The sequence below is a fragment of the Phoenix dactylifera genome, chromosome 10 (assembly GCF_009389715.1).
Source record: "Phoenix dactylifera cultivar Barhee BC4 chromosome 10, palm_55x_up_171113_PBpolish2nd_filt_p, whole genome shotgun sequence".
NCBI lineage: Eukaryota > Viridiplantae > Streptophyta > Magnoliopsida > Arecales > Arecaceae > Phoenix > Phoenix dactylifera.
Window position 1 is genome coordinate 13,992,214 of NC_052401.1, and position 13,718 is coordinate 14,005,931.

Sequence of the window (13,718 nt, forward strand, 5' to 3'; positions counted from 1 at the left end):
CCGGGAAGGCTTTACCATAGGGGATAGGTTGAGGGCCCAAGGCCTAGAGTTCTTTTGTTCCCTATATCTCCCCACATACCCAGGGCTAGTTAGGGAGTTCTATGGTATAGTGTCTAGGGGGAATGGTGGGATACAGGGAACCGTAGCGGGTGTCCCTTTATTTATTTCAGAGGATTTTATTGCTCAAGTCCTCCATCTTCCCCAAGTAGGGGTATCTCCTACTCACCCGGCCGATAGGACTGAGGCCCTTACGGCCATATTAGGGAGTCCACCCCAGTCCCCACTAGATGAGGTGTCCGCTAGTTCACTGTCAGTTGAAATGCGGCTCCTCTTGAGTATCATCTCTAGGACCCTTTTTCCTAAGACCGGCCGCTTCGATTTTGTATCTGAGAGGGACCTAGCCCTTATGTTCTACATCCTTCAGGATACTCCAATTAACTTCCCAAAACTCATTTACAAATACCTATGTGAGCCACTAGACAGACCTAGGCTCACCCTTCCTTATGGGATGATGTACACCCTGATCTTTAGGGAGTCCGAGATCCCCATTCCTGAGGGGGACCCTCTCGCGCACTGCGATGGACAGATCGCATGGGTGAGGGAACCCTACACAGGATGGGATTTCATAAGGTAGAGGGAACCTGGGTCAGGAAACCATCCTCCTCCACACCTACTACTAGACACTCCCCTAGTCCTGATCCTGATTCAGACTTTTCCACCTATCCCTCCACCTCAGCACCATCTACTTCTGCCGGACCCTCCTCTTCAGCTCCACACACTCAGCCGACAGAGGTCCGGATTTCTCCTGAGCAGCTCCGGGAGTTGCGGCAGGAGATTGTACGGGATCTTCGGGACGACCTGCTGAGGGAGCTCCGAGGTCCAGCCACTGCCCCCTCTTCTGCATTAGTTCCCTCCTTATCAGCCGTGACCGAGATGACGGCTCATCTGAGGGAGGAGATCTTCAATGTCAGAAGCCTTATACAAGCCCAATTCTCCAACATGAGCGATGTCACAAGCAACACACGGAAGATGCGAGATGACATCCGACATGACATGGGCACTAAGAGTCAGGGGGCCGAGCGACTGGCGAATGTGTTGATCGCCAAGTTGGACAAACTCCAGGAGACTCTGACTAAGCTTTCCACGACGCACAGTAGGGCCACCTCGGCGATCATCACACAGCTAGGGAACGTCACTGATGGGGTCAGTCTACTCATGGAACAATCAAGACTGACCAAGGGAGCCACATCCTCCTCGCGGAAGCCCTAGCTTATTGTTTTTTATTTTGACATGTATTTACTGCTTTACTCTTTGTATTCTCAAGTGTACTTACATATACATCAATACAATGAGTAGACAATTTTCTTCAATTATTCAAGGGATATTTGGAGATTAGTTGAATCATACTCAAGAACAAATTGGCAGATTTTCTCTCTAAAAACCAAACATTTAAGTTCAAAAGCTTCAATGCACTAAAAGAAAATTCAGAGAATCAAAACAAAGTTGAATGCATGTGTTGAGGGGGAGAATCTGAATTTTTTAGAAAGCAAAATCATTAAATATATATAAGCCAAACAATTGATTGCATGACATGAAGGCTTATATAATTTCAAATGAAAGGGAGAGCTTTAACTTCAAAATTTACTGTTTCACTCCTTTCAGTCTTGGATAAATTAAAATAACTAGACACTTGAATTCATTTTAAAATTTTACTATAAATTTCCTTGTTTGTTGAGCAATTCACTTTACATATACTCAATGTTTTGTCATCATCAAAAAGGGAAAGATTGTGGAGTGATTGATTATAACCCTATTTGATTTTGATGAGCTCAAAGCATTTGAGTATATCTTATGTTTACTAATGAATTCAATCTAGTGTTTCAGTGAAATTCTTGTATATTTATGGTTAAGTGTCTCTAGATTTGGTTCAAGACATTTTGGATAAGTTAAGAAGTCAATTTGAACCAAAGTCTGAGACTCGAGTCGACTCCGGGATATTACGAGTCGACTCCAAGCGTATCAGAAGCACTGGCACAGGCTCGAGTCGACTCCTGTACATTACGAGTCGACTCCGACTGAGAACAGATAGACGAACAGAAAGATCCAACTCAAAACCTGTCAGCGAGTCGACTCCTGAAGAGCGCGAGTCGACTCCGATGCTTGCCGAGTCGATTCCAGAGTAGTATGAGTCGACTCCAGGGAGTTACAGACAGAAAGACAGAGAAGTTATTTTGGACCCTGAGAGCCGAGTCGACTCCTGAGGAACTCGAGTCAACTCCGATGGTTGGCAGGTCGACTCCAAAGGAAGCGAGAGTCGACTCTCAGTGTAATACAAGGCAAAAGTCAGAGAGCAACTTTCGGACACTGAGAGCCGAGTCGACTCCCGCAAAGGCCGAGTCGACTCCGAGACAGCGCGACCCCAACAAGACAGAAGACAGTATTTTTATCTCTAAGAGGCGAGTCGACTCCAAGACAGTTCGAGTCGACTCCAAGGCAGCGCTACCCCAAAAAGACAGAAGACTGCTTTTCGGATACTGATAGCCGAGTCGACTCCAAAACAGTCCGAGTCGACTCCAAGACAGCACGAGCCAAATGACAGAAGCTCGGGAGTTCGGACTCTGAGCGCCGAGTCGACTCCCAGAATTTCCGAGTCGACTCGAGTGAGCAAAGTTGAAGAATACATCTATGGATTCCTTGGAATGAGCCGACTCCAAAAGTGCTAGGTCAGCTCCAGACTTTGGGGAGTCGACTCCGGGTTAAGTCGAGTCGACTCCCAGTCGAGAAGAGCACTTTAATTCAAAATCCGGAACAGTTGCCGAGCCGACTCCAGAAAAGCATGAGTCGACTCCTGCTGCAGCCGAGTCGACTCCAGATCGCGCGAGTCGACTCCGATCCCAACAGAAACATTGTCAGGATGTCCAGAATGTGCAGAACGGCTAGAAAATTGTGTCTAACGGCTAGTTTCCATGGAGAATGGCATAAATAGCCACAGAGGACTGTAGCAAGGTAGAGAAGTAACATTTCACTCTAAGATAACAAGAAATCTTCATCTGCAAAGTGATTTCAACGGAAAAGAAGAAAGAGGGCCATTAACTCCATTCAACCAACTCTTCCCAGCATTAAAGAAGTCTCCTTCAGCCTTCAAGTCTTCAAGACATTTCAGAGGAGACTCAGAGTTCGAGAAGCCCTCCTCTACATCGTCATAAACTAGTTTGAGGGCTCTTAACTTCTCTATTGTTTATATTGCTGAATATCTGCTTTCTTAGAAGCTGTATTTTTTCTCTTTGTTCCTTCTATCCATTTGATCTTTACTTGATTCAATCAGGGGATTGAATCAAGGGTGTAAAGGTTTGTTGGTGAGCCTAGGTTGAAACCAACGTGTAAGGGTTTGAATGTGATCCCGGAAAAAACAATCGGGTGGTTCTAGTCGGTGCTCCTGGGAAAACCGACCGAGTTCGTTGTGATCTCGTAAAACAACAAGTTGGGTTGTGAGCTTGTAAAACAACCGGCTGTAATCCGAGGGGTTATAGTGAATTCCCAAGTGAGGCTTGGGGAGTGGACGTAGGAGCAAGAGTTAGCTCTGAACCACTATAAAATCATTGTGTTTGTGATTGCCTTTGTGTCTCTTACTTTCATTTCATTCACTGCACATAGCATCTAATTAATCAACTTGCAAAAAGTATTAATTAGTATTTCACAAACCATTTAATTGTAATAATTATTTTAAAACCCAATTCACCCCCCCTCTTGGGTTGTCTATCTGGGCAACACAATGGATTCTCCTTGGTGACTCCATGAATCTGCTTATTAGGCTTACAGCAAACATGAGATCCGGCCTTGTTGCAGTCAAGTATATAAGACTACCAACAAGACTCTATAAAGAGTTGCATCAATCATTCTTTTGTCATCATCCTTAGTTAGTGATGAGAGCACAAAAGTGCAATCATCGTACCACCTTAATTAGTATTATAGTTAATTTTTAATGATAAAATTAATGAATTAACATTGTATTTGTGTTTGAGTGCAAGGAATCTAAGAGACCCAATAACATTGGGTTTGAGCCCAATGCTCGACAGCCCGAGCTCAACAAATTTTCCAGCTGCCATGCAAGCATGAAATCCCACGCCGTCCATCAGATCACCTTCCAAATCAGTCCCACATCAAGGCCCCGCGATCATTTCCTTCTCAACGATCCGTCCAGCTAATCATCAACATCCCAAATAAATCCACTCCGTCCGCATCTTCAACGAGTCCTCCTAGCATCCCACGGATCACGGCACCATCCCAGCCGTCCATCTTTTCAGCTCCAAGGATCTCGTGATCGGCTCAACCTCCCACGCCCGTGAAGCATCCGCCCCCGTCCGACTGCAGCGTGATCCAAGCTCCTCTCAAATCCCAGCTTCCAGCCGGATCAGCCTCCAAATGATCCCGAGCGATCTCCAAGCCTCCGACGTCGTGTCAGTGATCCGCGTCACTCCCAGGCACCCGTTCGAACGCAGTCCAGCTTCTCCAAGTGATCCCGCGGCCAGCGTTGCAACCTCCCATCCACCGGATCTACGTTCCCCCCTCTTTCGTGATCCCAGCACCTCACAGTTGATCCAAGCCGTGAACGCCTCCTCCCAGCTCCTCCGCCGCCAAGCATCACGTCCGAGCCGTAATGATCCAAGGCGCCATCCACGGATCCGTTCCTCCCAGCACCGATTCCGGCCGCCCGTTTCAAAGATCCACAGCTTCATCCCGTGCGGAAACCAGGGAGAAGAAAGGATCCCACACCCGCTTCCAATCCGGCGTCCATAGAGCTTCCGGTGATTCCGCATCTCTTCCGGATTTGAAATCCCAAGCGTCTGCATCCACGGATCACGTCGGCCGATCCACCTCCCCGAGATCCCGCGCCCGTTTCTCCTCCTCTCCATGCTGTGGCGATCTATAAGAAGGGGAGAACGAGAGGAGGAGAGGAGCTCGGCTGGGTGGTTGGTTCCAAAGAACAGAGGAAAGAGGCCGGCGGGTCCAAGGAAACAGGGGAGCTCTTTTGGGAAGAAGAAGAAAAAAAAAGGGAAATGAGTATTTTATTTTCCACTGAGAGAGAGAGAGAGAGGGAAAGGGAAGTAATTTATTTTTGTTTTCTTTTCTTTATTTTATTTGCAAAATAGAAGGAGTATTAGGCCTCTAATCTCCATTTTTTTGTAATCAGTTTTCCTCTTTATGAAATCCATCAATTTTCTTTCATGCAATCCCTGTTCTAGATTCGAGTTAATTTCTATTTTCTTTTTATGAAATCTTTTAATTTTTCTTTTTATGCAATACATTAAATCTTCCTTTATGCAATTTGTGTTCACTTCAAGCTTCTTGTTTTCATCCATTTTAATTTATGCCAAAACTCTTATTTGATTAATTAAATAAATGCTTTTCGAATTTAAATACCTGTCTTTTAGTTAATTTCAATTAAAAAAATATTCTCTGGTAGACTAGAGAATCCATCAACATCCTCAAAATAATGTTTTTCTTTTATCATTCAAAAATTGATTTTGAATCCGAGTGAACGTTCTAATTTTTATGCAACTCTAATCGCCTCTCTGTGGATCGACCTCTTACAACCACTATTCTTCGAGTAGGAAAGGTAAGAGTAGAAATTTAATTTAACTTTTGTTCGTCGGTTCTAACAACGATCTGTCTAGCATATTTTTAGGTGGACAGGAAAGGACGAACAGAATTTTGGTGCCGTTGCCGGGGAGGCAATTCGAGAAGCAAGAACGATCACGAAGATCAAATCAGATTTTGGATACCCGGAGTGAACGCACTCCGGTAGTAAGTTTTTATTTTTATTAATTTTTCTTATTTTGATAATTTCTAGTTAATAATTTCGTAGTTATTAAATTCTGAAATTTGAAATTTGAAATTTAAAATTCAAAAAAAATTTAAAATAAAAAAAACATTCCCAAAATTCAAAAATTCAAAAAAAATTTAAATTCAAAATTTGAATTCTGAGATTCGAAATTTGAAATTTTAAAAAAAATTAATTAAATCAAAAAAATTAAAAAAATTATTATTTTTGCTAGTAATTAATAGGGTGCAATCCCCTGAGGTGATCATACTTCTATTGGGGCTCCTCACGGAGTAATCTCCAGAGCTTATTCAACGGGCATTCGGAGATTGACAGACGTATAAGGATTAGTTTTAGTTTACATTCAAGTTATTCCTATATTAAAAATTAAAAAAAAACAACATAAAATTAAAAAAAATTAAGATAAAAAAAAATTGCTTGCTCATTTAATCAGTACAACCTAATGACATTGCATAAACTTTAAAAAAAACCATTGATTATTTGCTGCATTTAGTATTAAGCATTTGCATAAAAAAATTTAAGGGCAAAACCCATTAAAAAGATAAGGTCAGGAAGTCATTACCTGTCCTTAGCCCAAAAATCACCACCTTGCATACATATCCTAAGCCAAATTAAATTAAAATCAAATTAGACGTTGGCCTTAGGGTTTTCGAGCTCAATTAGGCTCTTGGAAAGAAGCGGCTGAAAGCCACTCTAGTGAGAATTTAGTAATTGGTGATGTCTAGGAAAGTTTTACAATAGTGAAAACTGTTACGGATATTGTGGTATCGGTGTATCCCTTCTGGCACCACCACACACCCCGGAACTTTTCTGGTCACTGGTTACTGGATCGCTTAACTGGTAAGCTCAAGCTTAATCTGAAAGGGAGATTAGGAGCTGTCTAATCTAGAGAGAATTTCAGAAACTTTTTAACCTGATAAATCTCTGTGCAACTAGATTTAAAAAGCTACTAAACCTCACTTAATTCTAAGACTAATAGGGTCAAATTGTTGTGTGGTGTTGATTGTGGTCATCTGTGTCTAGCCCTTCTCTTCTCTTAGGATTTCGTTCATTTTAGGAGTCGAGTCTAATTAAGTTGTGATAATGTATGCATAGTAGAAGGTCATTAAGGGATAAGTTAACTCCATTTGATCCTGAGATTGATAGAACTTTTCATCACAACCTGCGAACTGTAAACCAACCGTCGATCTCTACAATGGGTGAACATATTAGAACCCTGAATGAATTGTTTGCACCCGCATCCGCTAGTCCCCCTACTTGCATAGTATTACCAATTAATAACGCAGCCCAATTCGAGATTCGGGCTGTAACAATAAACATGTTACCCAAGTTTCATGGGTTCGAGAGTGAACAACCCTACATTCATCTAAACAAATTTTTGACAATTTGTCAAACGTTTAGAAATCAAAATTTAGATGAAGAGGGTATTAAATTAAGGTTATTTCCCATGACTTTAGAGGATCGTGCTGCTGCATGGCTGTATTCCCTAGCTTCAAATTCCATCACATCATGGGAACAACTATCTAGGAAATTCATGGCTAAGTTCTATCCCATGGTGAAGACTGAAAAAATTAAGGATGCCATCAGAACTTTTAGAGGAAAATCTGAGGAGGAATTTTCCCAACTTTGGGAAAGATTCCATGATCTTTTGGTCAAGTTCCCGCACCATGGGCTTGATAAGGCTGATCTAGTACATTTCTTTTACAAAGGATTACCTCGAACACATAGGAACATGATTGAATCCATGCATAAGGGTAGGTTCATGAACCAAACTCCTGATCAAGCCTATGAGTTCCTTGTGGACTTAGCTGAAAATGCTCAAAATTGGAGTAGCTACGGTCAGGAGGTAGATAGAGATGATTATGGGTCTAGAGAACCAAGTACCTACGGAATAAAAACAGACCCAGAACTCAAAAATGTCATGTCCAACCTAGTGAATGGGGTGAATAATCTAAGCAAAAAGTTGGATGCTTTTACGGTTTCCACTAACTCAAACTCACAAAAAGAGTCAAATTCCATCATGAAAGTGGAACATGAGCCACAAGGCTTATGCATCTTGTGTAACAGTCCTGAGCATCTAGTGGAGTGCTGCCCTAATCTGCCCACCATAAAGGCCGAGCAAGCAAATGCTCTAAATTCATATAGTGCCTTTAAGAAGCCCATTCCCAACTCGTTCAGCCCAGTTTACCACCCTGATAGTAGGTTCCACCCAAATTTTTCATACAAGCAGAACGAACCTATTCAGCATCAAGGTGATCCACCAAGTTTTCAGAGGAACTTTTTCAGGATAGGTCCATCACAAATGAACCAACCTTTGGTTCCATCTGTACCTACTTACAATACCCCTGCCCCACAACAATTTTCAACTTTAGAAACCATGATGGCTAATATGATGAAGCAGCAACAAGACTTCATCCAACAGCAACAACAGACCAACATGGCTCAAACACAAACTAACCAATTCCATGCGCAAGCGATTGCAAAACTTGAGGTTAGTCTGAGCCAAATAGCTAACTCTCTAGGGGATAGGAAGAGAGGTGAATTGCCAAGTCAGCCAGTACCTAACCCTAGTAGGCAACAGAATCAAGGGCCGAGAGGCCAGTTTCAGATTGATTCTAATGGAAACCCTAACCATGAAGTCCAGGCAATTACCGCTTTACGGTCTGGCAAGCAAGTAGACAACAAGGTCCAACTTCCTGTACAAGAAAAAGAAGAAAAGCATGAACCGAACCCCACTCATAAAAAGGCACAAGAACAGGGAACACAAGGAATAGAGGAGAAACCAATAGAAACTTATACACCTAAGGCTCCCTTTCCTAGTAGACTACAAGACTCAAAGAAAAAATCTCAGTACGATGAAATCATGGAAGTCTTTAAAAATGTTCAAATAAATTTACCCTTCCTAGATGCCATCAGACAGATCCCCTCGTATACAAAATTTTTAAAAGACCTAACCACGGTGAAAAGAAAAACCAGTATTCCTAGGCAAGCTGTGATGGCGGCACAAGCCTCATCTCTTATTCAACAACAGATTGCCCTAAAATACAAGGACCCTGGTTGCCCCACTGTTGAAATTAAAATAGGAGAAACCATCATTCGGAGAGCCCTATTAGACTTAGGAGCAAGTGTAAACCTATTACCCTATTCTGTCTACACCGAACTAGGTTTGGGGGAATTAAAGTCCACAAACATTACCTTGTCATTAGCAGATAGGACTGTGAAGTATCCCAAAGGAATTGTGGAGGATGTGATTGTAAAAGTTAATGAATTCTACTACCCTGTGGATTTTGTAGTCCTTGAAACTGAACCAGTAAAAAATCCAAAAAGTCACATCCCGGTGATCCTAGGTAGACCATTTTTGGCCACTTCAAATGCTGTGATTAGTTGCCGAAATGGAATAATGACTCTAGCCTTTGGGAACATGACTGTCCAGCTCAATGTTTTTCATAGTAGTAGTCAGTCAACTGAGATGGACGATTTGGAAGAAATTCACATGATTGAGAATATAATTAGCAGTTCTTTTGAAGAGTCGAGTTATTCTGACCCATTAGAAAGATGTTTGGCTAATTTTGGTCAAGATTGTGAGTCAAGTCAAGAGGTTAATGCATTGTTAGATTCCATTCCTGTGATGGATACTAGCAGATGGGCCACCAAGTTTGAATCATTGCCTATTTCGGAATCTCAGCTAGTGCCATCCAATGTCAAACCTCCACAACTAGAACTTAAAGACCTTCCCGAAAACTTGAAGTATGCATTTCTTGGAGAAAACAAGACCTTATCTGTTATAATTGCATCGAATCTAACTAAAGAACAGGAAGAGAAGCTGTTAAGTATCCTTCGGAAGAATTAGGAAGCTATCGGTTGGTCTATAGCTGATATTAAGGGGATTAGTCCTTCTGTGGTCCAACATAAAATCCATCTAGAAGAAGATGCAAAAATTTCTAGAGAACCACAAAGGCGACTTAATCCAATCATGAAGGACGTAGTTCGAGCCGAGGTCATCAAGCTTTTAGATGCAGGGATTATATATCCTATTTCTGAAAGTCAGTGGGTAAGCCCTGTTCAAGTCGTACCTAAAAAGTCTGACATCACTGTGGTGAAAAATGATCACAATGAGTTAGTCCCTACTCGAGTCCAAACGGGATGGCGAGTATGCATCGACTATAGGAAGCTTAATGCCATGACTAGGAAAGACCACTTTCCTCTACCCTTCATCGATCAAATGCTAGAACGGCTAGCTGGCCACTCCCATTACTGTTTCCTCGATGGTTATTCTGGATATAACCAAGTCTCTATCGCACGTGAGGATCAAGAGAAAACCACATTCACCTGTCCTTATGGCACTTTTGCCTATCGTCGCATGCCTTTTGGGCTATGCGATGCACCAGCTACATTCCAACGGTGTATGATGAGTATTTTCTCCGACATGGTGGAGAAATTTTTAGAAGTTTTCATGGATGATTTTTCTGTATTTGGATCCAATTTTGATGAATGTCTGCACCACTTGACACTTGTTGTAGAACGCTGTAAAGAGAAAAACTTAGTTCTTAACTGGGAGAAGTGTCATTTCATGGTAGAATCAGGAATTGTTTTAGGACACATTGTGTCACAAAGGGGAATTGAGGTGGATAAGGCCAAAGTAGAATTAATTGCTAAATTGCCACCTCCTAAGACTATTAGAGAAATTCGATCATTTTTAGGGCATGCGGGTTTTTACCGCCGCTTTATCAAGGATTTTAGCAAAATATCAAAACCCTTATGTGATTTGTTGGCCAAAGATACTGTTTTCAATTTTTCACCAACTTGTGTAACTGCTTTCGAAAGACTGAAGTCTGAATTGACTTCAGCACCCATCATAAGGTGTCCTGATTAGAGTCGTCCTTTTGAAATCATGTGTGATGCATCTGATTATGCCATAGGTGCTGTCTTAGGTCAGCGAGTAGAGAAGCTTCCCCATGTTATTCATTATGCGAGCAAAACTCTGAATGACGCCCAACTCAACTATTCCATCACTGAAAAATAATTGTTGGCAGTTGTTTTTGCCCTAGATAAATTTCGTCCCTACCTGATAGGATCTAAGGTTCTTGTTTATTCCGATCATGCCGCCCTTAAGTACCTTCTCACAAAGAAGGATACTAAGGCAAGGCTCATTCGTTGGATCCTATTGCTCCAGGAATTTGATCTCGAAATTCGAGATAAAAAGGGATCTGAAAATGTAGTAGCTGACCACTTGTCCAGACTGATTGTTGAGTCATCTGCAGAATCCTTACCTGTATCCGAAACTTTTTCGGATGAACAACTAATGATGATTTCCCATACCAATGTTCCATAGTATGCTGACATAGTCAACTATCTCGTTACTGAACAAATGCCCAGCTCTTGGACCAAACAGGAGCAATTTCGCTTTCTAGCTCGTGTGAAGTGGTATTTCTGGGATGAACCATACCTATTTAAATATTGCCCTGATCAGATCATCTGACGGTGTATCCCTGAATACGAACAAAGGAAAGTCCTTTCCTTTTGTCATGACCACGCTTGTGGTGGTCATTTTAGTGGTAAAAAGACGGTTGCAAAGGTTTTGCAGTGCGGATTCTATTGGCCCACACTATTTCATGACTCACACGAGTATTGTAAAGCATGTGACCGATGTCAAAGACTAGGAAAAATTTCAAGAAAAAATGAGATGCCCCTGAACCCGATCTTAATTGTAGAAATCTTTGATGTTTGGGGTATTGATTTTATGGGTCCTTTTCCTATGTCATTTGGGCACCAGTACATACTCCTAGCTGTTGACTATGTGTCTAAGTGGATTGAGGCTATCGCATGTAAGACCAATGATCACAAAGTAGTGATCAAGTTTCTTAAGGAGTCTGTCTTCGCTCGCTTTGGCACCCCTCGTGCTATCATTAGTGATGGGGGAAAACATTTTTGCAATAGAATTTTTAAAGTCCTTGCGAGGAAGTACAACATCACCCACAAGGTCGGTACACCATATCATCCACAAACAAGTGGACAAGTTGAGATTTCCAACAGAGAAATCAAGACCATCCTTGAAAAAACTGTCAATCCATCTCGAAAGGATTGGTCCCTTAGGTTAACAGATGCATTATGGGCATATCGAACGGCCTACAAAACACCAATTGGAATGTCCCCATATAGGATTGTCTATGGCAAGGCTTGCCATTTACCTGTCGAGTTAGAACACAAGGCGTATTGGGCAATTAAACGCCTAAATTTCGATCTCGACAAGGCAGGAGAACATAGAAAGCTACAGCTCGACGAGCTTGAAGAAATTAGGAACGATGCTTACGAGAGTGTTAAGAAGTACAAAAATCGCATGAAAGTCATGCATGATAAAATGATTACTCGTAAAGAGTTTCACCAAGGAAAAAAAGTTCTTTTATATGATTCTCGATTACATCTATTTCCTGGAAAACTTAAATCTCGCTGGACTGGCCCATACACGGTAGAGAAAGTGCATCCGCATGGTGCAGTAGTAATATGCAATACCAAGGATGGTAGGTCTTTTCAAGTCAATGGACATCGTTTAAAACCATACCTTGAGTATCTGAGTCCAGAAGTCGAGGAGACACTTCTGACCGACCCTGTCTATTATGAGTAAATCGGAATTGTCTGGCTGAAGACATAAAACTTAGCGCTCTGGGGAGGCAACCCAACATGTAAATATCTTCTAATTAAAATAATAATAATAATAATAATAATAATAATAATAATAATATATTCAATAAATTACTAACATGCAGGTTTGGGGGATTTTGCTCCAATTTTCAATTTACCTACCCATATCAGGTAACTTCTCCTCTGTCCTCTTACTGCTTTAATTTTTCGTTAACATTGAGGACAATGTTAGATTTAGATTTGGGGATATTTTTAAGCATTTGGAATTTTATAAAAATAAATAAAAAAAAATTAGTTAAAATTTTTGAAAATTTAAAAAAAAATACAACACACAAGGTATATAAAATCTAAGAGCCCAATGACTAGTTGGAAGTAGTGCAAAGTGAGTTCTTTTTATTAAGTTCCTTTTAGTGAGTTGTAAGCTAATTAGTGCTTTGAATTTCACAACACATCTGGTCTGCATTTTCTAAGGTATAGGTTCGACATTGTGTTGAGAATATGGTAGCAACCTCGAATCCTGATGAACCATCTTTTTCTGATCCAAAAAAAAAAAAAAAACTATTTGGTGGATTTAGTCAGGTACATCGAAAAGGGCTACCTATTGTCAAAGGTCAGCGGGCTTGTGATGAGGAACCCGAGCATAGGTCCGTAGGGGAGTCTTGATGCCCGACACCTCATACTAACTGGTGTGAGAATTGTCGACTAATTGCTTGCTACATGAAGGAATCATCACAGGAGTAAAAGTGCACAATATATACATTATCATTTCTCTTTCAAAAAAAAAAAAAAAAAGAGAAGGAAAAAAAAAATGAAAAACAAAAAAATATATTAACCTTAAAAAAGACAATAGTGTGAAAGCCGTCGTTGTAAAAATTCGAGTAAACTGGAATATTACATATAAAGCCCATGAGGTATTAAAGTAAATATCCACAGCTCTCGAAATCCTGCAGAAAAGATGATTTTGAATCAGCAAATAGGTCTTGTCCGACCAATTCTTGGAAACTACTAATATTAGCGATATTTTGGAGATCCGAAACCTTAGCTGGTGCATGGTCTAGACTTCACTAAGCACTCAAGTATAAATAAGTATTACAACTCCCTAGCAGAAAACTTAATGACTTCAACTTAAATTGCATACTAACCTAGAATTTGGGCTACTTAGCAATTAAAACCTTGTGAGCTTTTGAAATTCTTATCAGTTATGTACTTGAAATTAGACTTTCATTTCAAAAAAAAA